The following is a 9,180-nucleotide window of genomic DNA, read 5'->3' on the forward strand; positions in this document are numbered from 1 at the left end:
TAGATGCACGCGGGACCCAGGTGCTGGCAGTGGAGGTGGTGGGCAATGGTCCACGTCTGGATGGCTGGCAAATCCACACCCCCGACTCCAAGCCCAGGAACGGCTGAGCTGCCCTTCAGAAGTCTCTGGGGGTGACTGGGGGGTCCTGGCCCTTTCTTTCTGGGAACACCTGGCCTGGGTTGGAGTCCCAGGCAAGGAGCACACCTGCCCTCAGTATCTCCAGGTGAGAAGTGGCCCTGTGTCCCAGACCCCGGGGTGTATGTGTCCCCCTCTCCCAAGAATTCCTGCTTCCGCCAGCTTCCAGGGCAGCCTGCAGGACCCCTACATAACCCCAAACCGACTCTCCTTGTGCGCTCCTCTAGTTCCACGGAGCTGGCTCCCGACTTGGCTTGGTGGTGGAAAGGACCAGGCTGCACCCATGACACTTTGTGGCCCCACCCCCATCCCACCAGTCTTCTCGTGTGGACTGGGAGGCGACACCGATAGGGGGCAGGGCCAGGGCTGCTGTGTCTGGCGAGACCAGAGTGGTTTAGCCCCACCTGTTGGGACTCAGCAACCTTTAGAATGTGTCTCTGTCCCAGCCATGGCCACCTTGTCAATCTAGGGTTACTTAACCTGTCATACGTGGCTGTAGTGACCATGTGTGGCCTACCGCTCATGGGCTCGGGTCACTGGCTATGGGACCAAGCATCAGAACGGATGGGGTGGAAGGCAGGGTGAGGGTTCTCCTTACTTAGCCTCCTTCCACCTGCCCTGGCTGGATGTAATGCGTGTGTATTTCTGTGAGTTCCTGTGTTTCATGTGTGCACATGTGCACAAGCATGCCTGTGTGCCTATGGGTGTGTGTCTGGGAGTGTGTGCCTTGTGCTTGTATGTGTGTAGTATATATTGTTTGTGCTTGGGGTGTGAGTTTTGTGTACCCTCGTGCCCGTGTGTGCATACCTGCGTCTGCATGTACAGTTTGTCTCTGCATCTGTCCGTGTGCTTACCTGTGTGTGTGTGCATGAGCACGTGTGTCCATGTCCGTGTGCAGTCTGAGTGTGTGCATGCTGGGGGTGGGGTGGGGGGCTCTGCTGAGTCGGTGCTGGTGCTGGGTAGGCAGCACTGCCAGCCGGGCTGTGTCCTCCCCACGGCTGCACAGACCCTGTTCCAAGCTTCCCCCTCAAGTAAGGTGGTCCAGCCCGTGGCCCTGTGGCTGGTGGAAATGGATGGGAAGGGGCAAGGGGTTTGCCCACCCTGCAGCCTGGTCCCCACCACGCCTCAAGTACCAGGTCATGTGCCTGTAAAGCTGGGGTCTGACCTGGGCCCTCTTTGTGCCTCCCTTTCCCCATCTGGTCTTTAAGGTGGCAGGAAGATCTGCCTCTCCAGTCCTGGCCCAGGCTGAACCAGATGATCTGTGGGGACAGGGGTTTTGGAGGCCCAGGGACAGATTCAGCCTCAGGACCCCAGGTAGGGATCAGCGGTGCCTGCGTGGGCTGGGCACCCTGAAACCACAGAACCCAGCTTGGAAGGTCTGGTGGCTTCATGGGGTAAAGCTATTTCTGCGGACACCAGGAATCCAGAACTCATTTTAGGGCAGAGGTTTGAGATCTGGAACTTGAGCCCACGGGGCAGAGAATTATGGGCACTGGGCCTGTGATGGGTCCAGAACAAAACGCCCTTCCTCTGCTTGGATGTCCCTGCGCGGCCGCCTGTGGCTTGACAGCCTGCCGCACTCTGTGTGCTCCCTCCCAGACACGGTCTCCAGGGCTCCTGGGGCCACCATCGGCATGGGGATCAGATGGTGTGGGTGTGAGCAGGGGCCAGAAAAGCCAGAATTTCAGGCCGAGGTAGAATGAAGTCGGAGGAGGTGCACCTTGAAGAAATCAGGTGTTGGAGGAAAATATTCCCAGGCCACAAGAAACAAAGAAATCAGATCGCAGGTGTAAGAAATTGGACTTCAGCTCAAAGCACTCAGAGCAGCAGAAGGGCGGACAGGAAACCGGTGAGGGCCTTAAGAGAAATCAGGAGGTGGAGTACAAGGGTCCAAGCTTTAGGGTCTAGGGATAGGGGCAAAAGAAATTGGGCAGCGGCACAAGGGGTATTTTGGGGCAGCAGACTGGAGTCCTTTGCTGTTAGTCCTGAGGCCTTGGGTGCTGGGCAGGGGGCTTGCAGGGGGTGGGGAGTGGTGTTGCTTCCAGTAGAAACGGAGCTCGAAGGATATTAAGGAATGATGAGAAAGAAAAGAAAGGAAGAAAGAAAGAAAGAAAGACACAGACGGGCTCAGGGGGTCTGAAGCTTGAGTTTACTTCAGACAGACTTCAGACAACTTTATTCTCAACCAGATCCTTATTATATACCACAGGATGTCAATAGATATGCAGGCATTTCCTGAGGGAGCAAGATTCTTATCTCACAGTGTTCTTCTTCATACTTAACATAACTGTTTGGGGTAAACCTTCTCTTCCTCCCAGACTGCTCTACATAACAATCGCCACAGTTTACCGCTGCCATCCCGAGGCCAGCAGCTTGCAACAAATTCTGTAGGTCTTGCTTTCAACTCTTGGCTTCTACAGAGTGGGGACAGACAGGCCCCACCCCAGGGAGTGCTGACCAGTCACCTCAGAGAACAGCAGGAAAATCCCACACCCTGAACCCGGTGACCGGGCACACAACTGGCTCCCTGGGGTAACTCCCAAGTCCCTTCCAACCAGCTTCAGTGCCCCCCTCCCCGATAATTCGCCCAAGTTCGGGGGTTATTTGTTCCCCTCCTTTCCCAAAGCCACACAGTCTTGGTTTGCCTAAACGCTGACAGAGCACAAATGGAATGTGGAGTGTGTATAAGTTGTATGTGCCTGGGTTTCCCCCAGATCCCAACGGCCGGGACCCAGGGCCCTTAGACAAGAGAAGGGCCTGGAAGGTCAGGACTGGAAAGGGTGGCTGCCTCCACCTCCTCCCCAGCCCCACTGAGGACGCTGGAGTTTCCACCCCTGTCCTCTAATCTCCGCTCCCTTCTCTGGTCCATGGGTCCAGGTATCTCCCGTATCCACTGAGGCCCTGGTGAGGATGGGTACATAGAACCTTTCTGAAAGGAAGGTGGTGTTCTAGTTTGCTAGCTGCCGGAATGCAACATACCAGAGACGGATTGACTTTTAATAAAAGGGGATTTATTTTGTTAGTTCTTCAGAGGAAAGGCAGCTAACTTTCCACTGAGGTTCTTTCTTGCGTGGGAAGGCACAGGATGGTCTCTGCTGGTCTTCTCTCCAGGCCCCTGGGTTCCAACAACTTTCCCCTGGGTGACTTCTTTCTGCATCTCCAAAGGCCTGGGCTGAGCTGCGAGTGCTGAGATGAGGAATGCCGAGCAGCTTGGGCTGTGCTATGTTGAGCTCTCTCATTTAAGCACCAGCCAATTAAGTAAAACATCATTCATTGCCCCAGGCACACCTCCTAGCCCACTGCAGATGTAATTAGCAATAGATGAGGTTCAAGTACCATTGGCTCATGGCCAAAGCCACAGAACTAGGCACCTTTACCTGGCCAAGTTAACAACTGAATCTAACTACCACAGGTGGGGATGTGGAGGGGGGGGGGGGGGGGTGGACAGCTGGAAGACCTCGATTTCTGGAGATGATATGCCCTGGGAGAAGGCTCAGGTCTCGGCTGAGTTTCTGATTTTTATATTTTGGTGAAACTGAACATGAGCACCCTGTTTCCCCACAACTCCTGTGCCCTCTCCTGGTCCGGTGGTCTTCATCTCCTCAGCACCTCTGCTATCTCACCTCCCTCTGGCCACTTCCTCTCCCTCCCACAGTGGGCGTGAAAATCATTTAAAGTCTTGATTGACCTCCTCTAGCTCCTGAGCTAACCAGGAGAGGTAGTGAGAACCCTGTCCCCAAGGGTGTGCAAGCAGAGGGAATCAATCCCAGCCAGGGAGGCTGCAGAAGGCGTTCTTGCCCTGGGCAGAGGGTGGACACACTTAAGCATTTGTTTTTAAATAGGAGAAGTTATGGGTTTATAGAACAATCAGCATAAAATACACGATTCCCATATGCCACCCTATTATTAACGCCTTGCATTGGGGTGGTACATCTGTTACAACTGATTAAGGCACATTTTAATCATTGTACTTTTAACTCTAGTCCACAGTTTAACTTAGGATGCAGTGTGTTGTGCAGTGCCAGGGATTTTTCTTTTTAAATTTTTATTCTAGTACCATATACACAACCCCTACTTACTTTTTTTTGGCCTTGAGAATAGTTTCTTGTTTATGAAACAGCAGTGATGGCAGCTGTAGCTACCATGATTTCCAGGTCTTTCCTTGGCAAAATGAGACGAGGCAGTTTGTAAGTTTTGAGGGAATTTCACAGTTTGATGCAATTGACATCTCCCAAACTCCTGGATGGAGAAAGTCCTATGTGGCAAATCCTTTCCAGGCCCGGCTCAGATGAATCAACACATCTATTCATTCATTCATCATGTAATCATCAGGTGCCTTATGCTCAGTCTGTGATGACTAACAGAGACCTGGCCCAGAGACCACCTGGGAAGGAGTGGCGAGTGGGAACTTGGCAGGGGCAGTGCAGGCCCACGGGACAAGCAGGCACTGCTGAGATTGGGGCCAGAAGGAGAGTGTCACCCAGGTGGAGATGTCTCAACTCTCTTTGTTGGAGTGTTTGGGATCCTGAGATTCTGAGTGCTCCCAAACCGCTGGATGTCCAGGTGGAGAATGGGGAGCCGGCGGCGGTGCCCTCCCTCGCCAAGAGTGGGAAGGCAAATAGTCCACGGTTCCTAGCCTGAGAAGAGGATGATGGTGCTCAGGGCTGAGGGTTGGGAGAGGAAACTGGCCACATCCCAGATCTTTAGGGGTTCCCTCTCTATGGCCAGGCCTCAGTAGTAGGGGCCTGGGGTGGGAGGCCCTGAGGGGGTGAGGCACTCAGATCCCACAGCCCTAGACTGCGACAGCTCTGTTCCGGGGAGGGGCCCACTCGGAGGGCCAGCAGGTGGCTGCTTCCTCTCAGGAGCTCAGGCTCTGCATGGTCAAACCCCAGATGGTGGTTCCTCATGTGTAAAAGCTCCCCGAGGGTAGTTCTGGAGAGAAGAGCTGGAGGTGTGGGCAGAGATGCTTAGCTATGGGGTCAGCTAGGGCAAGATGGTCACAGGGGTTAGAATGACCTCAGACTCAGTCCCCAGCATCGCCAGGCTGCCCACTCCTCCTGGGTTCCTGCCTCAGTTTCCCCCGGGGACACTCCCGTAGGTGGAGGCTCTGACCCCTGTGGGCTGCTTTCCACCCTGAGCTCTCTGACTATGGCCCGGGTCAGACCCTATCAGCACACGATGACTGTGTGCGGATTGCACTACCTGCACATTGCCGGGCACAAAGATGCTACAGTAATGGGGAGAATGCCCTGGCAGGCCCTGCTCTAGGCTTGGCCCAGCTCCCACGTGTCCTGTCTTTATGTCCTGGTCTGTGATTCCAAACCTGGCCAGCTGCCTTTACGTGAGCAAGGAGGGACCTCAATTTCATCCATTCGGATTGTGCCCTGAATTTTGACCTACAAGTTGGACAGGAAGGAGCCTCTGACACTTAGGCCAACCTCTCCTCCAAGACAAGAGTCTGACGAGCTGCTGCTCGAATACTCATCCCTGTTGAGACAGCTCTGCTGGGCAGGTGGCTTTCTGACGTAGGGTATAAATCTGTTCAGGTCTCCGGACCTGCCACCCCACACCAGGCCCCTCGGTGGTCCAGTAGGCTGACCCCAGCCCTGCTGTTTACCAGGGTGAGCTCTTTCAGGCTGCTAACCCATTTGGGGCTCAGCTTGCCAGGGCTTCATGTAGGGCAGGGACCCTAAGAATTGTCCTAGCACCTGCTCTGGAATGAGAGGTGGTAAGGACTGCTCAGTGGGCCTCGAAGGTCAGGAAAGGCATCTGGACCACCAGCTGTAGGCACTGGGAGCCGTGGAGGGAGCTGGGCTGGGCTCTGTGTTACAGAAGGCCACTGAGGCCAGCTGTGGGGAGGGGGCTGGAGACGGGGAGGGGGAGAAGCGATGTTAAAGGCCTACTTGGTAGGGGCACATGGTGCTGGGCAGGTTTGGGGAGAACATAAGTTCAGGTGTAGACTGTAGGGGGAGACCCCTGCAGGTTGCTCTGTGACTCTACCTCACCCACCTCTGGGCCTCAGTTTCCCTTCTCTGCTGAGATGGAGGTGTTGGAGCATCTGGGGTCCTGAGCCCTGGAGAGGCCCCTTCTGGACTTTGAGTTTCAGGCTGGGGGCAGCTGGAGGAGGCGACAGCTGCTTTGAAATGTGGGGAATAATAAAGCGAGGAATGTCTGAGCTCAGGGGAAAAAATAACCCCCGCCCACCAGGGCCTCCCACCCGGCCCGGGTGTAATGAATTAAGCACAAGGAGGCACGTTTCATGTGGGGGCGTGGGCTGGGGGAAGCAAGAGGGCCTCTAATGAGAAACAGCCTCTTGGGTGGGGTTGCTGGGAGCTGGGGCAACCCCTGGGGGTGCCCTCAGTTCCTAGAGGCTTCTTCTCAGTCCCCCCTTTGCCCCCAGGGGTGATGTCATCCCCATGCTGACCTCTGACCTTGGGCTGTACCCCCGGTGCTGACACTGGTCCCAAAAGGTCACAAAGGGGGCTTTATGGTTGAGGGTGCAGAGGCCCAGAGGAGTTGGGAGGCATCTACCCTCACCCCTCACCCGTCTCTCTTGAGCCTCCCTGGCGGGCCCTCAGGACCCAGGTAACTCTTTCCTAGAGGAGCCTTCCTGGGGAAGGAAGGGGGAGGGGAGGGATGGTGAAATCAATCTCCCCGACCCCAGGACCCCCCGGTGGGGTGGGGAGAGCTTGAGAACTGGGGGTCGTTGAGGGACGGCCCAAGTCAGGGAGGAGGCCCCCACCCCCACCCCATCACCACCACCTCCTCCCTGGGTGAGCAACCCACTGTGCTTGCGGCCCATCAGCCTGAGGAGGGAGATCCGGCGTCACCCCCGCCAGGCCCGCCTCTGCCTCTGCCTCTGCCCAGCCATCCCCTCAGCCCTGCTGCCCCCCGGGCCGGCCAGCCTTCCAGCCACCCTTAGGCCCCGTGCCCCCACCCCCCACCCCCGTTCGGCATCCCCATCTCTCCAGGGGTTGAACAGCAGCCGCTCACCCACCCAGCTCCAGCCTTCCAGTCTGACTTTTCCATGGTTTGGCAGGTCCCCCTCCTCCCTTGGCAGTAAACGCCGTGCTCCCTCCATAGGGCCCAGTCTCTTCATGCTTGCCATCCCCTCTTCCTTCTCTGCCTGGGAGCGCCCCTTTATCTCCCCCGCAAGACTGCTTCCTAAAAGACCACCCCCTCCCAGAGGGGTCCAGGGAACAGTGGAAAACTAGTAAGTGGGTGGTCAGCAAAACAGCAAATTACCAGCAAGGGGGCTGGAGAGGGGGTGGAAGCAGGTAGGGGTGGTCCTCGGGGCTCCCCAAGGGCCCCTGCCTTCCAGCCTCTGCTGGCTTCAGGCAAAGCTCCCACTTTATTTTTAAGAAGTCCGGTGAGGGACTTGGAATTTCTTGCAATCTTCTCCCCCACAATCCCTTCTCTCCCCCACCCACTATAATTAAAACCATTGTTTTTCAAGCACATGTTAATTAAAAAGCAAACATGTTTTGCTAAGTAATTTAGAAGCTTTGGTTATGCAAACCAGAGTCATGATAGTTAAATACACACTCATAACCACTACCCTTACCTAGCGTGCCCCAGCCTAGGGCCCCTGTAACCACTGTGGGTGTACTTCCCTTTACAGTTTACATGCCCTGTGGTGGCCCGGCCAGGACAGCGTGTCCTTGTCTCACATGTGGGTCCCCCTCCACCCGTAAGCCCAGCCTTGCCAACCCCCTGGAATCTGTGCTCTGGCTCCCAGGGGCAGGAGCTGGTGAGGGAGGATGATAGCAGGCTGGGTCCTGGTCTCAGTCTCAGAGCCATGACCCAGCTGAGGCGGGAAGGGAGGGAGCTGTGCGTGTGTGTGTGCGCGCATGTGCGTGTGTGCGCGTGTGCGCGCGCGCACATGTGTGTGTGTGTGAGAGACAGAGAGAGAACCTTGGAAACCCAAACAGGAGGATCGGCAGATGGTTTGAGTCGCCTTCCCAGGTCTTCTTTCTGGGGCTGCAGATACTTAGAGTGGGGACCACAGGACCCTGAGGTGAAGCTCCCTGGATGCTCAGAGGCACCTGCTCTCCTCCAGCTCCCCAACTGTGCCTGCTATCTCTGATACCTGTGGTGGCCATAGTCCCCAAAGGCCATTCACGCATTGGGCAGCAGTGACCTCCAGGCCCTCCTGTCCCCCATCCCCCCACTGCGCAGGTGATGGGGGATCTCACCAGGCTTCTCTTTCCTGGGCTCCTCTCACCCCCACCCAGTCTGCATGACTTAGCACCGAGGCCCTGGAGGGTGAAAAATATCCACAAGCTGTTGTTACCACCTCGCAACCTGCCTGTTAGCTCTCCTGAGTTGCATCCCGCTAATAGGAGAGTTGTGTGTCTGACGCCATGTGTGTATCCGCGTGTGTGTTTCACTGTCAGCCCTAACTGCCTGCTGCGAGGGAGTTTCTTCCTCCCTCCTGAAGGAGGAGATTGCTCAAGGTCCGGCTCTGGTGGGTGGCAGAGGCCAGGGAGACTGGGGTTGAGTTGGTGGATGCCGGGCCCTGGGAACTGGCTCCAGCACTGTGGGGCAAGCGGCCAGCTCAGAGCTTCTTACATATGCACAGGAACACACAGGGCAGGGGAGTGCGGAGTCCCAGCCTCTGCACGGGGCCAGCCCCCCCCCCCCCCCCGGACTTGGCCTTCTTTTCTCTGCAATGAGGCTAATGGCCCTGCAGGAGAGTATGTCCCGACATGTGTGCAATCCACCGCAGGCACAGCGTTTCCCCCATAGGGACAAACGCACCGTCACAAGCCACGACGCACGGGCGGCACAGGGCGGCACACACGCTGGCTGCCGGCTCCCAGGGTTCAGCCGTCGCCGGGCGGGGCGCCAGTGACACGCACGCTTCGGCCTCTCCCACTCACACCCACATCCCAGGAGGAGACGCTGCTCCAGCCGCGCTCCCCGGGGCCCGGCCCTCAGCGGTGAGGCGCTTCTGTGCTCTGTTCCCTTCACAGCCCGGTGGAAACCGCAGCGGGGCGGGCCGGGATGAGCTCACGCCGCCCGCCAGGCCTCGCCACCCCTAAC

This window comes from Tamandua tetradactyla, chromosome 15, assembly GCF_023851605.1.
Source record: "Tamandua tetradactyla isolate mTamTet1 chromosome 15, mTamTet1.pri, whole genome shotgun sequence".
Lineage (NCBI taxonomy): Eukaryota > Metazoa > Chordata > Mammalia > Pilosa > Myrmecophagidae > Tamandua > Tamandua tetradactyla.